Source organism: Desmodus rotundus, chromosome 6 (genome assembly GCF_022682495.2).
Source record: "Desmodus rotundus isolate HL8 chromosome 6, HLdesRot8A.1, whole genome shotgun sequence".
NCBI lineage: Eukaryota > Metazoa > Chordata > Mammalia > Chiroptera > Phyllostomidae > Desmodus > Desmodus rotundus.
The window spans coordinates 63,608,028-63,628,984 of NC_071392.1; the positions used below are offsets into that span (position 1 = coordinate 63,608,028).

Genomic DNA, 20,957 nt, shown 5'->3' on the forward strand with positions numbered 1-20,957 from the left:
CTATCTTGCAGAAAAAGGAGACTATGTTATTTAGGTTCAATTCAATTAAAGAAATAGTTACTCTATGTATTAAGTGTATAGGCTGTTATAGTGAACAAGATAGATTCTGTCTCATGGTTAAAATAGTGTGTGAAGAATTAATTTAGAACAAGACTGACATAGAAATTAATGTAAAAATATAAGTTTATTTTCTCTAACAAATTCATTATGTATCCTGAGTACCCATATCTGCATAATGTAAAACAAAAAATCTCAATTTAGTCAACTTCCATTTTCTCAGTCCAATCCAGTGATTCCTTTCAACTGATTTCATTTTTTTATTCTTTCACTTTTAAGGTATAGGTGCTCCTTTTTTATCCTTAACCTATACTCCTAGGGTCAAGAGGGTAGGTAGTTGTTAGAGAACTGCCACCCTAAAGTAATGGTGGGAACAGGGAGTCTTTCAGTCTTTCTTTCTCTCCAACCTATGCTGAGTGAGATCCTTTCCAATGATGTAACTTGGCTCATGTGGAGCTGGACCACTCATTCTCACATTCCTACTTGAAGTTAATTGTATTATATCTTCCCATGCCATCCTCCCCCCACCCTAATGCACACACACACACCAGACCCAATGCAGAGAAAGTGACAGAAAGCACAGTCCCTACAATACTTCTAACTTACTTTTGTTTAAAACTGTCCACCTCTTGTGAGGTTTCCTCATCTGGTAGGAAGAGCAGAAAGACACATATTCTTCCTGCTTGTGGACTTACACCACATCATTTTGGTTTTAAACCAAGATGTCTCTCAACTAGGACAGCTTAAAATATGGTTCAGAATACAGACTGTAGAAGCTCATTATTCTCACCCACGGGCTCTTCCCTGAGTAACAGGTGCTTCTCTCCCTCATTGCTCAATAGGCAGAAGGTGGCAGTTCAACAGGGAACACAAGAAAGTTAACATTAGATGGTGTTTGAATTGTTACTCCACCAACAAATTAATACTTCTGCCACCATTTGCCCATATATTTTTTGTCTCTAAAATGAGACTAAATGAAATTATCCAAAATATACCTTTATCCCGAGTCTGGAATCATAAATTTTAATCTGTGTGGTGTGCTGTTGTGCAGTCTTCATGTCAGGACAGCAGACCCCGCACTCTGAGTGGACCAGCTGAGAGTGGCCGGGATGGTTTGTAATTAAACTGGCTAAATAAACATTAATTTTTTCCTGTATTTCCTGGAAGGATATTTCTTTTGTCTTGGGTGTCTTTTATTTTTTAATTAAATTATTTTTTCCAGCTTTATTGACAATGTGATGATTTGATACATATATGCACTGTGAAATGATTACTAAAAACAAAATAATTAACACATCCAAAACCTCAGTGCTTCTTAGTGACAGATGCAGTGACAAACTAAAACAATCATTCTTATCACACAGTGTTTCATTTCCTCAAATGCTTTACTTTGTACTACAAAGAATAATTCGTTTCTCAGGGCTTTTCAGAGAGAGAGATAGAAAGAGACTGCCAAATCTTACGCCTTAGTTATTTTACATTCAGGGCTAACAAACACAAACTCAACAAGCACTTACTTGAAATATACTTACAGAGAAATAAAAGTAAATTCTAACATCAAAATTCTTGCTGAGATTCCCTGCTGATGGTCAGAGGAATGTGATCTTTATGGAATGGATATTCAGCATTGACCTACCTTTTGATTGTTTTACAACCCCAACTTCTCCTAAAGTGTAGTGTGCATTGTCCTCATCTTATGTGATGCAATAATGATTTGGTAATAATAGCATTTATCTGTGCCAGGATGAGATACATTTATACTCCAGGCAAAGAACCAGCAACAGTAAGGAAGGAAGAAACAAAACCCTCTTTGTAAGAAAAACCATTTACAACAAAGTACTGCTTGAAAATTCAAAAAGAAAGTTTAAATTCACTTCTAAATCTACTAAGTAGAAGAAAGATGAATACATTCTGTAGTAACTGGAAAATGATTGAATCAATTTTGAAATATCACTTAACAATTTTACACTGTGACATTCACAATGAATTCTTTTTTATAATGGGGAATGATATAAGCTTTCATGCTTTGTGCATATTTAAAGTAAGAATATTCATGAATAAAAGCAGCATGCTTTGATGTATTTACAATTATGGGTTATAATCCCAAAGATTGTTCTTCAATGGAACTTTTAAAAATCACTTAAGTGACAATTTTCTTTTGTGAAATACATTTTTCAGATTCACATGTCAATCAGAGAACTTTAAAGTAATTTCACTAAGGCTGCTAATAAAATGGTATAATCTGAATGTCAAATAAGAAACTTAATTCAAAACAAAGATACTTTTTTAACTAGAACTTGTACACTCAACAATCTACAAGTAGAAATGTGAAAATTTAAAGCTTTATTCTATTCAGCTGTATGAGAGCCATAAGAATTATGTGGGACAAAAAGGGGGAAAGGCCAACTAGTTTAGTATTGAACTGCCATCATCATAAATAGCATGTTGGAAAGATCAAATCATACTGCCCTATCAGGACTTTTTTATATACAGGGGAAAAGTTGTGCTACACAATCAACTTTTGGCACCAAAACCAAACATACATCAACCTTCCCCCCAAAACACCTGGATTAATAAAAATAAAGTTACTATGCCATACTTTGGACTTAAATACTTCTTCAGTGCCTTGCCCAGAAAAAGTGCTCAGTAGATATTTTTAGAAATAATGAAAGAAAATGTCCATTGGTCAACATATAGTTCAGATTGATGCATTGATAAATGACAACTGAGGGTTGCTGAGATCAACATTACCTTTTGTTTCACATGAAAGATATGTAAAAAAATTATGATGTGATGTATTAAGTGTAACAATAGAGTCACATCAATTTCTATAGGAACATGATAGTAAGTAACTCTCCTAGAGAATTTGTGGCAGTAGCTAAAGATTAATATATGAAATTCTTCTTGAAGCACAAATAGGATTTAATCATTCTAACACATGTGAGGCAACATATCATTATAATTTAATTTGTGATTTTCTGATGATTAGTGACATTGAGCATCTTTTTATATGTCTATTGGCCATATATATGTCCTTTTTGGAGAAGTGTCTATTTGGGTCCCTGTCCATTTTTTAACTGGGTTTTCTTTTTCTTTTGGTGTTGAGTTGTATGAGTCCTTTATAAATTTTTGTTATTAAACTCTAATCAGATTTATCATTGGCAAATATCTTCTTCCCTTCTGTGGGTTGTCTTTTCTTCTTGTTGATGGTTTCCTTTTCTGTGTAAAATCATTATAGTTTAATATAATTCCCGTTGTTTTTTTCCTTTTGTTTCCCTTGACCAAGAAGATATATCAGAAAAAATATTACTAAAAAAATGTCCAATATTTTGCTGCCTATGTTTTCTTCTAGGAGTTTTATGGTTTGGAGTCTTTTTTTTTTCTCATTTTTTTCTGTGGGGAGAGCACAAACTCAGTCCCCCACTACCACAAATTATGCAGTCGAGGTTCCCACATCTGGAGAAATCAAAGGGGTCAGCACATCTGGAGTGCAATGGAAGAGCCTCATCCTGGGCAACCACCTTCATGATCATGGTGTCATCACCCCTGACAGATAACTATGGTTTTGAGTCTTATATTTAAGTCTTTAATCCCAAATGCCTAGTTGTTTTAATAATACTAGCTTGCACTTACAAATACCTTCTTTCAGAGTGACACCCATTAAAACTAAGGTCAGTCTTGCTGTATACACCTCTCACTACTCTTGCAGGGTCACGTCCCACCACTGGGAATTTCACCAGTCTGTCTTGCTTACTCCTAGCATATATCCATCCTCATTACTAGTTGTGTAGAGAGTGTACTATGTGTTAACATACACTTGATCTTTTTTGAAATGTTATAATCAATGACAATGGCTTTGACAATCTTGTAGATATTAATATTCTTACAGTATTTCGTTTTTGTTCTTAATTTCTCCTATAATGAATAGTATTAAAGCAAAATTCTACTTTTAATAAATATGGACTTACATTTTATAAACAGATAATCATTCATAGAAAAAAAATAAACATCAAAAAAACTATATGTAGCCCTACCAGTGTGGCTCAGTTGGTTGCGCAGAGTGCTGCAAAGTGAAAGGTCATTAGTTCGATTGGTCAGGGCACATGCCTGGGTTTTCTGTTCCTGTTTCCCAGTTTGGCACAGCACATATGAGAGGCAACCAATTGATGATTCTCTTTCACATTGATGTTTCTCTCCTTCCTTCCCTTACCCTCTCTGTAAAAATAAAATAAAGTCATAATTATGTAAATAAGTGCAAGTTTATATAGTCAAAAATAATGCTAGATGCTTGTGACTGATTTTGTTTTGAATATATCAAACTCTGAAATGTCCAGTATAAAAGCCACTAGCCACACATGGCTATACCAATTTTAATTAATTAAAATTGAATAAATTAAACTTTTGGTTTCTCAGTCACAATAGCTACATTGTTGGTGGTGAGTAGTCACTAGCCAAATGTGGCTAGACTATGAGCAGCATATACAGAAGGTGTCCATCATCACAGAAAATTTATATTGGATAACACTGATCTAATGTTGAAATATATTTATAAGAGAATTATGGACTAAAAACCAGACTAAAGTCCTTTGTGTTGTAAAATCCTACCTTCCTTGTCTCAAGGGTAAAATGGATAGACAAATACTTCATTTTCTTGTTCTTAAAAAGTTAAAATACAAAGAACTAAAAAGAAAAAGAAGTAAATTTTAAATAACCCTAAATTAGGTGATGCTACCTTGATGTAGAAATTTATTTCTAAATAGAGTAATGATTGATTCTTTTAATTTTTTACTAAGGTACTTTTTCCCTTGACTCTTTCAATAGGTAGTAAAGTGCTCGTCTGTGGTCCTCACAAAGATAAACTACAATTTTACATATTAGTATGCTCATTAATCAAATAACTATAAAAATTTTTTAATTAAAAAAATGAGTTAGCAGAAACACAGCCCCTCTACCCAGGGTGGGGAATATAACACCTTAATGAAGAGTAGCTAATTTCATCTATTAGGAAACCCAGGGAATCCCATCATTTTACAAAAATATTTTCAGTCTCTTGGATGAGCCCAATGGGAAAATGTTAAGGAAATGAGACCTTCCTGTTTCTTCCACATGTAGATGATTATCCAGCTGCATCTCCAAAATAAGAATGCTGGAAAATTCTTTCAAAAAAGCCTTTCAGCTGAATATCAAAGGAAATTTGCATGTTTCTAAAATTATGGTTTGTGTGGTTCTTGATGGAATTATGAGGGTTCCCCTGTTTCTGCCTCTAAATACAAATAAATAGAGTTCAGTCATTTGAGCCTACAGACTCTCCTTGCAGATTTTTCTTCCTTTGCATGATAGCTGAATCATAAGCAAAGAACGTTTCAATGAGGATAAGTTCAACTCATTTACTTGAGGCCAAAGGTAACTTGTATCTCTAACTATAATCATATCTTTTAGTGTCTTGTAAGAATTTATTAATTACTCTTTACTAATATTTTTTCATCTTTTAGACTGTTTTCTTCTATTCACATCTGAGAAAAAGTATGTCACGATAATAATGCCATACTTTCCTTTGCTTAGCAAAAATATATTTTACAGATGTTACTCTTATTACACATACAGGGCGGGGCAAAAGTAGGTTACAGTTGTTCATGTGGAAAGTAATACAATAATTCATAAATAATAATACAAGAACAAACTGTGTTTTGTGTACTTACAATTGTTGCCCCAACCTGGATAGCTCTAAAGAAGCTTTAGGCAGGCAGTCTAGTCTAGTCTATTTCCAGAGAGTGTTGATGAGGCCTGAGCTGGTGACAGCACCAAGACATATTTTATGGTGGCAAGAGGGAACGCAGTATCTGAGAGGCAAAACACAGGTCAAAAAGTGGTTGTGTGCTCTGGCTTTAGCATTGTGACCACCACACTTCCTCTCAGGGAGGGGTCACTTCCTTAGAAAAGTAAACATTTACTCCAGTGTTACATTTAAGAGTTCAAAACCCTTGGACACTTTTCATATAATGTTAAGAAGTACAAGGAAAGATAGTAGTGGGAGAGCAATCAATAAAAATAAATCAATACAAGCTAATAAAAAAGATAAAACTTTCTGAATGAAAGTAAATAAATTTAGACAAAAAATTCTTTCATGTAGAAAAAAGTTTAAAATATGGTGATGCTTATTTGGTATGAAACATTAAAATGTAAATCATCTCCAAATAGAAAATTAAAAAATAAACACAAAATTATAGTGTTAAAACACAACAAGCATAAAGCCCAGAAAGAGATGTGGGTCAGAACTAGAAAGATGTTCTGTGATTTAGAAGTTGGTAATTTGAAAGAAAAGTTGGCATCTGAGAGAGGTGAAAGAGGGAAGGAAGGATAAATATTTCTCAAAACACTCCTAGACCAGGAATTTGTGTGACTCAGGCATGATACGTAACTGAGGTTTCTGATATGAGTCTAAAAAGTTGTGACTAATTTCTGTATAATTCTTTTGTGCTATATTTCTGTTCATGAAAGTGGAACAGTTTTGTCACCAAGTTTTAATACTTGGGAAGTTTTTCTCAGGGAACAATAAAAATACGTGTTCTTCCATTTCTCTTATCCTTCCACAGTTAAACCCTGGTTTCATTCCTCACCTGTTACAGGACTGTGAGCAAATTACCCAGCCTCTCTATCTTGGTTGTCCCACCTGTAAAATGGAAAGACTAATAACATCTATGACAAAAAGTTGTTATAATGATAAAGTGAGATAGTGCAGGTGATAAAGTGATAAAGTGCCTGGAGTACAGTTAAGTCCTCAATAAATAGAAGCCAATTCAATCTATCACTTTCTTTAAGACTACACAGGTATTTCACAGACAGATAGTAGTAATCTGCATAGTTTGTCAACTCATGAAAGGAAAATACAGTCAATGTGACAATAAAAATAAACATCAGTATCCATGCATCCAGGTATGGCTCTGTGGTATGGTTGGTAATGAATTCTATACCTGTGGGTTTCAGATGACCAACTGAACAAACACAATTCCCAGTAAATGCACTTGTCTGTTTTACAGAGCAGCATTCTCTTGAACAGTGTTATCCAGTAGAAGTTTCTCTGATGACAGAAATAGTCTATTGTTTGTGTCTACTTTAGTAGCCACTAGTTACCTGTGGTTATTGAGTAATTGGAATGTGGGTAGTATAAGTGAGGAACTGGGCTACTATTTTACTTTATTTTAAATACAAGTGGCCACATTTGGCATGGTTGCCATCCTGGACAGCACACCCATAGAAAGATACAAATAAACAGCATACTGAAGTCATATATTTAAAACAAATGTTTTCTTTCATCACTCTACACTATTCTAAAAATAAATAAACTTTTAAAAGTACCTTTCATCACCCTTAAGTTACAGCATACTCCAACCCCACATCGATATATGTAAGTGTTTATATCATCTAACCTAAACCTTGGCATAGTAATACTTCCTAGGACTATGGTAACAGAATTATCCTGAAGGATTTACTCAGTACTTACAAGAGATAAATTGAACATGTAGAGTATACTATTTACCAGTTGAAATACAATGTGAATTACAGAAACAAATCAATTCCTCTAGCTCTAGTGTATGGTAATACCAATCGAGGGTTCCCCTTCTGACAAATGGCTAAGGTGCTTCTATTGGATCAATCCTCCTGCAGATAACACATCTACACACACGCACACACATGCACACACTACTTGAAAATTGGAGAACGAGCCAAAGCAGGCAGAATCTGGAAGTGGGGGAGAATTTACACAAAGAAGGGATTAGAACTGGGTGAGTTTCTTATTTTTACAACTTTTGTCTGAGGCAGGATTTATTGTAGTTTCACTCAGTGCAGGGCATCCATAGTGCAGAGAGAATCTAACAGGCTTACAGGTACAAAGTCATATCTCATTGTGGCTTTAATTTGCATCTCTCTGATGGCCAGTGATGTTGAGTATTTTTTCATATGTCTATGGGCCCTCTGTATGTGCTCCTTCAAGAAGTGTCTATTCAGGCCCCTTGACTTTGCCCATTTTTGAATAGGATTGTTTGTCTTCCTGGTGTTGAGTCGTATTAGTTCTTTTTATATTTTGGAGATTAAACCCTTGTCCAATAATATATCATTGGCAAGTATGTTCTCCCATACAGTCAGTTCCTTTTTCATTTTGATTACGGTTTCTTTAGCAGTGCAGAAGCTTTTTAATTTGATATAGTCCTGTTTGTTTATTTTTTTTTTCCTTTATATTACTTGCCCTAGGAGATATAGAGGCAGAAATATTGCTACGTGGGATATCTGAAATTTTACTGCCTATGTTTTCCTCTAGGACTTTTATGGTGTCATGACTTAAATTTAAGTCTTTTATCCAACTTGAGTTTGTTCTGGTGTATGGTGTAAGGTGGTGGTTTTACCTCATTTTTTTTGCATGTACCAGTCCAGTTCTCCCAACGTCATTTATTAAAGAGGCTATTTTTCCATTGTGTGCTCATTCCCCCTTTGTCAAATATAAATTGACCATAGAGACAAGGATTTATTTCTGGGCTCTCCATTCTATTCTATTATCTATGTGTCTGTTCTGTTGCTAGTACCAGACTGCTTTGATTACAGTAACCTTATAGTAGGGTTTGTTATCAGTATTGTGATCCCTCCAATTTTGTTCTTCATTCTCAAGTTTTCTAAGGTGATTTGGGGTCTTTTTTGGTTCCATATAAATTTTTGAAATATTTTTTCTAGATCTCTGAAATACAGCATTGGTATTTTTAATAAGAATTGCTTTGAATCTATAGATTGCCTTGGGTAGTATGGACATTTTGATGATGTCAATTCTTCCAATACATGAACAGAGTATATGATTCCATTTATTTTTATCATCCTCAATTTATTCAGTGTTCTATAGTTTTCTGAGTATAATCTTTTAACTCCTTTGTTAAATTTATTCCTATGTACTTTATTTTCTTTTTGTTGCTATATAAATGGGATATTTTTTTCTTAGTTTCTATCCTACTACTTTACTGAATTCACTTATTAGGTCAAATAGTTTTTTGGTGGAGTCTATAGGGTTTTCTATGTACACTATCATGTCATCTGCAAATAATGACAGTTTTGTTTCCTCCTTCCCAATTTGGATGCCTTTTATTTCTTCTTGTCTGGTCACTGTGGCAAGGACCTCCAATACTATGTTGAGTAAGAGCGGTGAAAGCAGACACTGTTGTCTTGTTTCTGATCTTAAGGAAAATGCTTTTCACAACTGTCATAAGGGCTCTCATTAATAAATCAACAAACAACAAGTGCTGGCAAGGCTGTAGAGAAAAGGGAACCCTAGTGCACTCTTTGTGGGAATGCAGACTGTTACAGCCACTGTGGAAAACAGTATGGAGTTTCTTCAAATATTTTAAAATGAAACTGCTTTTTGACCCAATCATTCCATTGCTGGGAATATACCCAAAGAACCCTGAAACACCAAATGAAAAGAATTTACACACCCCTATGTTTATAGTAGCACTATTTACAATAGATGAATGGATTAAAAAACTGTGGTACATTTAGAAATGGAATACTATACAGCAAAAAGAAAAAAGAAGGAATCCCTACCTTTTGTGACAGCATGGATGGGACTAGAGAGCATTATCCTAAGTGAAATAAGCCAGTTGGTAAAAGACAAATAACATTTAATCTCACTTATAAGAGGAATCTAATGAGCAAAATAAACTAATGAGCAAAACAGAACTGGAGACACAGAAACATGGAACAGACTAACAGCTGCCCTAGGGGAGGAGAAGGGGGAATAGTGGCAAGAAGGGGAAGGGACTAGTCAGATAACATGTATGAATGACCCATGGACATGGACAATGCTGTGGGGATTGACTATTGGAGTGGGGAGATAGGCTGGACAGAAGAAGGAAAAGGGAGAAAAACTGGTACAACTATAACAGAATAAATAAGAATTTTTTAAAAAAGAAAAAAATCCAACAGTCTTTCTGGTGTAAACAATGAGAGAACAGAGTTCAGGTGATCACAGCATCTGGAAAGTGAATGATCAGGAGAGAACAAGAGAGGGGGAACTCCAAATCCTGTGCAAAAATGCTACCCAAATTTCTGGCTGCACCCTGCACTGTACATCCACAGGACAGAGAGCAAGCAACACAGTTAGGGCTAAAAGAACTAAATATGTACTTCACCTGTTGCCCATTACAGAGAGAGCTGAAAATGAGTGTCTAGCCAAATTTATTGCCTTGAGGCCAAAAAACTGAACACTCTTGAGAAATATAAGAGAATCCCAGAGTCTCTAGAACACATCATTTGTAAAGTCCAGGATGCAATCTAAAACTCCTAGGTATATAAAGAAATAGAAAAGCATGACCCATACTCAAGAAAAAAAAATCATCTCAGGATCAATATTGAGATCTGAGATGACCCAGATTTTGGAATTAGCAGACAAGCACTTCAAAGCAGGCATTATAACTACACTCAATAAAAGAAAATGTGCTCATGATGAATAAAAAAATGTAATAAATTCCAGCAGGTAAATAGATAGTATAAAAAAGTACCAAATGGAACCCTAGAAAGGAATGCTACATATCTAAAATCAAACTTCACTGGATCAGTTATAGGCAGATTAGAGATTGAGATGAACTGTATTATTTATTTAATATTTTTAAATTACAGAGGTCAGTGAATGTTAATATAGAATAATAGAAATTATCTAATCTAAAGAAAAAGAGAAAAATATTTTAAAAATTTAACAGAGACTTAAGCATCTGTAAGAAAATAGCAAAAGATTTCCTTATATTTGTAATGTGTTATCCCCCATCCCTCAGAATGGAGAGGAGAGAGGTAACAGGGCAGAAAAAATATTTAAAGAAATAATGAATAAAAACGTCTTAAATGTTATCATTGATATAAATTTAAAGATTCTGTAAACTTGGCAAATATCAAGCAGGATACACACACCCACAAAATGTAAGAAATAAAAAAACTAATAAAATATAGTGAGATACATTAACACGTCACATATGCATACATATCATTTGTGATGTGTGTGTTATTACATATATTGTGTATGTGTTGTCACACACATTGCATTGTACTTGGTCTGCCTTCTAAGCCAAGCTGTGTTTCCTAAGAAAAAGGATTTTCTTTGTCTCTTTACTCAATTTCCTGGTACAAAGGACAGGATAAACATGCATGAATTGTTGAAGAGTACAGTGCCCTGACTTAAGTCACAAAGAAAGTTAATAGTAGAGCTACAATTATTGTCTTTAATATTTCTCCCTCCTTTGACTCATCTTCTGTCTTTTACCTATTAGGATACATACTTCTCTTGTGGAAATTTAGGGATTGCTATGTGAAGTGGAAGTTAAATAGTTAACTTTAACAGGAAAAAGTTAAAGTTTTATGAGACTAATCTCCGTGTGAAGCTACTGAATTCACCTTAATTAAAAGAGAGATTTAGATATAAATAAACTACATTAAAACTTGACCTCCTAAGTGGGAGAAAAATTAAAGTTGAACTTAGTATTTCTATCTGCATATTGTGCAAATAATTCCCAGAATACAAGTTATGCTCATAAAGGGAAATAAGAAACATTCTTAACTGAAAAGCCATCTTCAGAATGTATTTTAGATCATTAAAAATTTAAGGAGAAATGCATGTGTAGGTAATTCTGTGTTCTTAAACAGGGTAGGATTAATATTTATGAATAATTAGCAAGTCACATTAGTAAGAATAAAAATAACTAACAATGTGTGAAGTATGGGCATTTTGCTATGTTTTACATGTGTTGTCTTGTTTGAGCCTCTTGACAGCTCTCCAAGCTACATACTATTACTATTCCTATTTCACAAGTTTCCAAGGAGTAAGTCAAGTGTCCAAGGTCACTCAGTCAGTAATAGGCTGAGTCAGTACTGGCACCCACTGCCTGATCTCTAAGCCAGGCCCCTTCACCACTAAGCTACACTACTTCTATTTTTTTGAAGTCAGCTTTATCTTCAGTCCCAGACAAAGCTATTCTGTTGGCATTTCAAGACACTCCCTAAGCCTCACAAAGTGGTGATAAAAATATTCAAAAAGATTGCACTAAGAAAACAAGAAGATGTAAATTTGACATACTTAAAAATTAAATCATGCAGAGATTGTAGGCAACTGTTCAGGCTAGATGAATTTTGTGTAATTGTGTATATACTGTAGTTAAGTTGAGTTCTTGGTATTAATTTATGAGTATATTTTATTTAGAATCACAACTGTTTTCATAATAGAGTAATAACAAAACTGTCATTCAGAATAAACAGGAATATGTGTTTATGTTGTACAGTAACTTGTTCCAAGGAGTTATTAAAACTGTAACCCAGGCTTTACTAAAGACAGAGGCAAGAGGAAAGCATGTTACTATCTTATCCTGCAGTGTAGATGTAGATATCAAGGCGGGCAATTGTCTGCCAGGCATATCATAAACTATAATGGGAAGAGACTAAATAAGGAATCAAGATATTCTGCCAATAAATTAAAAGAAAACATTTTTGTTTTCAATATTTTTTAAGAATGTCAGAATAGAAAAGACAACTAAAATCAATGGTCAGTTTTCATAGGCTTTGTTAAATTTTCCAAAGTATGTTTGCTTTTCCAATTTGCTATCTCAGAGGTTTTGGATTAGAATACTTTCCTTACAAAATTTAAAACAATAATGAAATGTTAAACTGCAGAACTGAAAAGATAGTGTGTATAAAATGTAGTTCCAGTAGTGCATTACTAGCAATATGAAGATCTAGCTAGATTATTAATGGTACAATACTTTTTTTTAAATATATTTATTGATTATGCTATTACAGTTGTCCCATTCATTTCCCGCCCCCCTCACTCGACTCCATCCTGCCCACCCCCTCCCTCCCACATTCCCCCCCTATAGTTCATGTCCATGGGTCATACTTATAAGTTCTTTGGCTTCTACCTAAGAAAAAGAATATAAAAAATATGAACAGTAAAAATGACAGCAAACTCACAGTTATTAACAACCACACCTAAAACAAAAACAAGAGCAACCTAGGCAAACAAATACTTTTCTTTTGTTGCATAAGTACTGGGGTGGGGGGGAACACAAGTTGAAAAGGAGCCTCTGGTGCAAGATGGTAGACTGAGCACACTTGTTTATCCTCTTTTCTTCTCTAGATCTCATTAAAATTAAAGAAATAAAGAAGACATAAAACTACAAGAACACAAAAACAAAGAGAACCAGAAATAGACCACCAACAAGTAAGGGTTTTCAAGGAATTTACAGGAGATAAAAAGAATAAAATGGGGGTAACTAGAGAAACTGGTGAGAAAAGAAGTTACAGCCCAGAATATGTTGATTTTCAACTTTAAAATCTACCTATATATACATCAGAAAGGTGTTAATTATGCATTCAGAACACAATGCAAATGGATTTAAACTTGACATATATAAGGAAAAGTATAAATGATATAATTTGGGAGACAGAAACAAGGAAGAGAGTTTAAATTGAGGGTAGGGGTACTGATGTCCTTTCATAAAGTGAGGCATCTAGAGGTACTTTCTGTAATCAGTAGATAATACAAATAATGAATAGAAGTTCTAAAATAGTGCTGTGACAAAACTAGATGGTGGTGGTGGCAAGGATGTGAAGGAGAAAACCTACAACATCATACTCAATGGGCAAAAACTAAAAGCATTTTGCTCAAAATATAGGGGCAAGGCAGGTATGTCTGCTTTCACCACTTTTATTCAACATTATACTGAAAATCTTAGCTACAGCAATCACATAAGAAGAAGAAATAAAAGGCATCCAAATTGGAAAAGAAGAAGTAAAACTGTCATTATTTGCAGATGAGAAGACGCTGTATTTAGGGAACCCAAAAGATTCCACCAGAAAAAAAAATACCAGAACTGACAAATGAACTAAGTAAAGTAGCAGGATATGAAGATTAATATCCAGAAATTATTTGCATATTATATATGAATAATGATTTATCAGAAAGAGAAACTAAGAAAATAATCCCATGTAAAATTGCATCAAAAAATACCTAGGAATAATTTTAACCAAGGGGTAAAAGACATCTACTCAAAAAATTATAAGACACTGAAGAAAGAAATTAAAGAAGATATGAATAAGTGGAAGCATTTACCATCTTCATGGATAAGAAGAATTAATATTATTAAAATGTCCATATTACCAAAACAATCTATAGATTCAATGCAATTCCTATCAAGCTACCAATAGCATATTTCACAGAACTAGAACAAGTTTTACGAAAGTTTATATGGAACCACAAAAGACCCTGAACAGCCACAGCAATCTTGAGAAAAAAGAACAAGGTTGGAGGGATCACATTACCTAATATTAAACTATCTTACAAAGTTACAGTGATCAAAACACCATGGTACAGGCAAAAAATAAATAAAGACAGATCAATGAAACAGAATAAAGATACCAAAAATAAACACATGCATTACAGGCAAATAATACTTGACAAAGGAGGCAAGAACATACAATGAGGTAAAGACAGTCTAGTCAATAAATAGTGTTGGAAATATTGGACAGATATGTGAAAAAACAATGTATCTAGACCACCTTCTTATACCATACACAAAAATAAACTCAAAATACTAAAGACATAAATGTAAGACTTGAAACCATAAAACTCCTAGGAGAAAACAAAGGCAATAAAATCTCAGACATTTTGTGTAGCAATATTTTTTCTGATTATCTCCTCAGACAAGGGAAACAAAAGAAAAATAAACAAATGGTACTAATCAAACTAAAAAGTTTTTGCACAAAAAAGGAAACCATCAACAAAGTGAAAAGACAATCCACTAAATGAGAGAGAACATATTAGCCAGTGATACATCAGGTAAGGGGTTTATCTCCAAATTATAAAAACTTGTAAAACTCAACACACACACACACACACAAAACCAAACAATATAATTTCAAAAATAGGCAAAGGACCTAAATAGATACTTCTCCCAAGAGGACATACATATGGCCAATAAACATATAAAAACATGTTAAATATCACTAATCATCAGAGAAATGCAAATTAAAACTACAATTAGATATCACCTCACACCTATTAGAATGGCTATCATGAATAAATAAACAAGTGTTGGTGAGGATGTGGAGGAAAGAGAATACTTTTGCTGTATTGGTGGGAATTCAGACTGGTGCAGCCACTGGGGAAAATACTAGGAAGTTACCTCAAAAATTAAAAATGTAACTGCAATTTGACCCAGTGATTTCACCTCTGGGAATATATCCAAAGAAACCCAAAACACTAATTTGAAAGAATATATGCACCATTGTGTTCACTGCAGTGTTATTCACAATAGCCAAAATTTGGAAGCAGCTCAAGTGCCTATCAGTAGATGAGTGGATAAAAAAGCTGTGGTACATTTACACAATGGAATACTACATAGCCACAAAAAAGAAAGAATCTTCCCTTTTGCTGTAGTATGGATGGACCTGGAGAGTATTATGCTAAGTGAAATAAGACAGAGAAAGACAAATATGATATGATTCACTTACATGAGGAATCTTATGAACAAAACAAACAAACAAAATATTAATGGACTCATAGGTACAGAGAATAAACTGACCTCTGCCAGAGGGGACTGTGTTTGAGTGGCTAGATGAAAATGGTGAAGTGATTATGCACCAAAAAATGAAATCTCTCTAGTCACAAACAATGTATGGTGATTAGCAGAGGGAAAGGGAGGTAGGGACAGGTAAAAGAGGGTAAAGGGGGGATAAATGGTGATGGAAGAAGACTCAACATTGGGTGATGAAAATGTAATACAATATACAGATGTATTATTATAGATTTGTGCACTTGAGACCTATATATATTGTTTTATTAACCAATGTCACCCCAATGAATTCAATAAAATTTTTTAAATGCTCTACCCATATTTAAAAAAACTTGATTTAATCAATTTATATAGTTATTGTTAAATAAAATTAAAAAAGATAAAGACCAAAATATTTTCCCTCATCAAAAGTAAGCCAATTTAGTAAAAATAAAATTAATAGCATGATAAAAACAAATACCTTAAGTTTAACAAGGACTGAAAAACCAAGAGGTTACCAACATATTAGCATTATCCTATTAAAATTAAGTAAAAATTACTTAACTATAAAGAAGTAACAAAGTTTAACTATTACACATATAAGAAGCTATTTTTATATCTTTGCAATTGCATTTACAATAATGATATATATATGCCATGAGAGCCTGGATTTGGGGAGATCCAGAATCACTTTGCAGAGATTCCAAAATTGGCTTTCTATAATATTGTTTGTAATAGCTCTGTGTCTGTACTCTTATACTTGTAGTCCTGGTATGAACTTAATTCATATTTATTACATCTTTGAGTCGTATTCTGCAAAATACATTATTATGTCCTTGCCTGAAAAACTTCAACCTTTTGCAAAAACAGATACAGAAAAATACTGAAAATCAAGGCAATTTAGTTTAAATGAGCTCGCAGAACAGAAAAGAAGAATGGATTATTTCTGACCTCAGAGCCAGGGTAAGAAATTAGTAATAAAGAGATAGTTGAGCTAAAATAATGATTTGATTTCAATCATTATCACTTCATCAAAAGCAGCCTAGTTAACGTTAATCATATGAATATGATTGAGATGTATTTTTCATTAGGGTCATGGGACTTTTTGCCTCATACAACTAAAATAGATTTTGAGTCAAATAAATATGTTAATATCTTTTTAAATTAAGTAATTACTGGCCTACCATCTTAGCTGTGCTAAACTAAGTGTAAAACTCTTAGTTGTGCTGCAGCTGGGGAGTGTTGACTGGGGTTATGGCACAGAAGTTGTTATAGCTTTTCACTTTGGTAAGTTATGTGGAATTCATTTTCAGCTCAAACTCATTTTGGACATTGCTTTAATAGGAAACAAATCTTGAAGAATTTGGGAATTGTATTAAAGATTTCATGTTTTATTCTAAAGGCAAAGGGGGACATTAAATAAATTTAAGCAGTAAAGCAAATTTGCTCTTCAAAAATGTCAAACTAGTGGCAGTGTGAAGGACAGGTTGGCAGTGACAAAAGAAGCCAGCTAGAGGATGATTTTAGTAATACAGGAGAGAAATGGTGACCATCTGCAAGCAATGACAGAGAGGATGCAGAAAAGAAGGTGGATTTGAGGAATTTTTAAAATATAGAATTGACAAGATATGATTATGAATCAAAAATCAAAAAAGAAAGAGAAAGAGAATCACATTTTTAATGTGGGTAATAAAATGAATGAATTGCCAGTAACAGAAAATACTAGAGAAGGAGATAATTTGGTCTGAGTAAAGCTGTACCTTTGGTCAGTTTCATGACCTTTGAAGTCTGCGCATTTTCACTAGGGTAAGTCTAAAATAGCCTCCACTCAGAGTGTTAGTTCGCCCCTGCTTCTAAGGCAGAAGTCTTGGGTCTCCATCAAATTTTCCAGATGATCATCAAGAGCTCTCTATTCTGGATGGTCAGAACTCAAAGGCCTTCCTGCCCTTTATGAGCTCTGTGAATATTTCCACTTATAGTTCTGTGGTCATTCTTTGTCTATCTTTGAGAATTATAGATGAGAAATCTGCTATAATTTCTGTCTTTGCTTCTTTGTACATCATGTCCTCTTCAGTTGCTTTTAAAATATTATTTTTCAAAAAAAAGAAAGATGGCAGACTGTTCCTTCTCAGAAACAGGGCTGGCTCATAGATATGGGTCACAAGGTGAAAGAGGTAGGCAACCTAGTATTTAATAAAAACTAGAGGGCATCCCATGCATGTTTATGGAACCCTTTTCTTATAGAGTGGCCCCCTTTCCCAAACTCTGCCCTGTAACTTCCAGCTGCCTCAGCCTCTCCAGACTGACTTCCATCTTCTCAAGCCAGCAAGGCTTCCAGGATTTGTTTGGGTTTCTCTTTCTGAGTCCACCGTTGGAAATTGACTATAGGTAGAAAGCCAAGAAGATCATTGGGTTTATAGTTACTTCCTTTCTCACAAGACTCACAGTTCTGTGCTGCTTGTTCTCTCCAACCACTAAAAACAGTTGTTTTACTATTTTGTTCAGTTGTCTAATTGTTTACTATGGGAGGTTAAAGCTGGTCTTTGATACTTTGTTTTTTAATATAGCCCTGGTACAGGATTTATTCCTAGGGGGAACCATATGGTGAGTATAGACTCAGAAAAGGTAGAGTTTATGTGGCAACTTCTTCCAGAAATTGCTACCTGAAGCAATGTGTTATAATTACAACTTGAATGTTTCAACACAGTCATTAAATGTCATGTCTACCTTGTTGTGGTCAATGACTAAACACTAAGCTCAAAAGTCCCAAACATCCTAGACAACAAATATGACCATTTAAAATTAATTTAATTAATTAAGTTTATAATCAATGTAGTATTCCAAAGAAATTTACAATTTTAGGTTATACATACGTAGCTATTACTATAGCACAAATGAATCATCACTTTGTTTCACCAGTGTGTATATGTAGGTACCCAAATTTTGATGGCTCCATTAGAATGTTAACCTATTCAAAAGTGTCTTCTGATTAATTCTAAGACTCCCAAATGGATGCTGCCAATATTTTAATTTACTTAATTTTCATTAGTTATAGTCATCTAGTGGCAACCAACATCCTCTTTCCCACTATTTCAATGAACCTTACTAAGGAACCTTAAAATTGCTCCTACTGGTGATGCCTACCAATAATAAATCTGTGCCGAGTGTGCTGATTCTTGCAGTTCTCAAAGCCATTGAACTTTAGGATGCCAGTCAGGACTGACCTTCACAGAAAGTCAAGGAGAATGGTTCCCAAAGTACTTCTAATATGTTCAGAATTTTACAAAGTCATTCATGAAAATAGTATGTCCTCTTCAAGCTTTTCCTTTCTAATGCCAAGGGCCCAATTCTAATCCTAAGAGTCAGGCTGTACAGAGAGAAAGAAGGAGCTTATACCCTTTGCAACAGCATGGATGAAACTGGAGAGCATTATGCTAAGTGAAATAAGCCAGGAAGTGAGGGACAAGTACCATATGATCTCACCTTTAACTGGAACATAAGCAATAGAAGAAAAAAGCAAACAAAATATAACCAGAGACATTGAAGTTAAGAACAATCTAACAATAGCCAGGGCGGGGGTGGGGGGGTGGGGGCGGGGATAGTGGGAAGAGGGTATTACAGGAACTACTATAAAGGACACATGGACAAAACCAAGGGGGAGGGTGGAGAGGGGGGAGGGAGGTGGGTTCACCTGGGGTGGGGTAGAGGGATGGGGAGAAAAGGCATACAACTGTAATTGCATAACAATAAAAAAAATAAAAATAAAAAAAAAAAAAAAAAAAAGAGTCAGGCTGTAAACATATGCCATGACATCCTTCCATCCTCCTGCTTGCCCCATTTCTTATGACCCCTTCCTTCAACCAGACTTAGAGTTTAACAGCAAAACAGAATCTCCATGCATACCAACAGACCACAAACACACTGGTGTGTGTGTGCGTGTGTGTTGACTAAGGAGTTGGAGGGGTGTTATGGATATTTTATACTTCAAAAATGCCTGCATCCCAATTCAGACAATGAAAATTATACCTTATAGTGCACTAAATACTCATTGAAATTTCAGAGGCCATGAAAATGATGACTACGTATTTCAGAATTTATAATGTATGAGGTCTGTATGGAAAATGTCCAACCATTGTTAACATAACAAGAATGGTTTGTGCAACATCAATGTAACTGGACAGCCAAGGACAGTGGACTGGAATGAGCATGCACAAACAATGACGACTTCATTATACTAGTCAGTAGGGGCTGTGGATGCCATTGAGTGAGCATGTGTACTGTGTGGCCATCACATTCAAAATGACTAAAAGAGAGTAGAACAACAAATCTGCATTAAATTTTGCATTAAGGTTGAACATCCCTCTGTGGAAACTGTTCAGATGATCCAGAAGGCCACACCTATGGGCAACTGGTGACTGGCAGCTTCATCACAACATGCCCACTCATGCATCACATCTTGTGCTGAGGTTTTTGGTGAAACGTCTAAGCACCCAGGTGACTCAGGCCTGCCTACACCCAGATTTGGTGCCCTGTGAGTTCCGGCTTTTCCAAAACTAAAATCACTTTTGAAATTGGAAGGGATTTCAGACTATTGATGAGATTCAGGAAAATACAATAGGATAGCTGAGGGCAATTGGGAGAACTGTGTGAGGCCCCAAGGTGCCTATTTTGAAAGGGACTGAGGCATCTTGTCCTATGTACAGTGTTTCTTGTATCTTGTATCTTCTTCAATAAATATCTCTGTTTTTCATATTACATTGCTGGATACCTTCTATACAGAACTTGCATACATTTTCTTTTTTAATTCCTTTTATCATTGTCAAAATCACAAAGACTCTAAAATATCCTAAAATAATTATCATTTTAAGACACTAAGAATAAATATCTGCTGAATAAGATGTCATTTTAATGCAACTGATTTTAATGGGTTACAAAATACACAAGTTAGAAGACAACAAAAATGTGGAAAATACATCAAAAAGAAAATAACTTTTGCAAAACCATATAACAAATTCAATGTCAATAATTAAAGAAAGTAAATACAAAAATCCACCACTCTGTATAAAATACAGAGAATATCTAACATTTGTTTTATGAAGCATTTACAACTGCTTACAGAAAATTCATAAGAATCTTTTATAAAGATTAAATTAATTTAAAGCCTTTTTATAATAAAAGTATTATTCAAAAAATTCATAATTTTTATGTTACACACACATATACACATGTACAAACTTATACATAATGTTAGCATTGTATTACTACGACCCACAATTTGGTAAATAGAAACTCCAAAAATACTACAGTCATTTATTTACCCATAGATTGAAG

The 20,957-nt window shown here is 34.3% G+C and overlaps 1 non-coding gene across 1 annotated transcript; it reads right to left on the reverse strand.

Moving 5' to 3' along the window:
- Window positions 1-3,452: 3,452 nt before the first annotated feature.
- LOC112300516 (U1 spliceosomal RNA) lies at window positions 3,453-3,618 on the reverse strand. The gene has a single exon (XR_002974398.2). It is a non-coding gene; the product is annotated as a U1 spliceosomal RNA (small nuclear RNA).
- Between the last annotated feature and the right edge of the window lie 17,339 nt (window positions 3,619-20,957).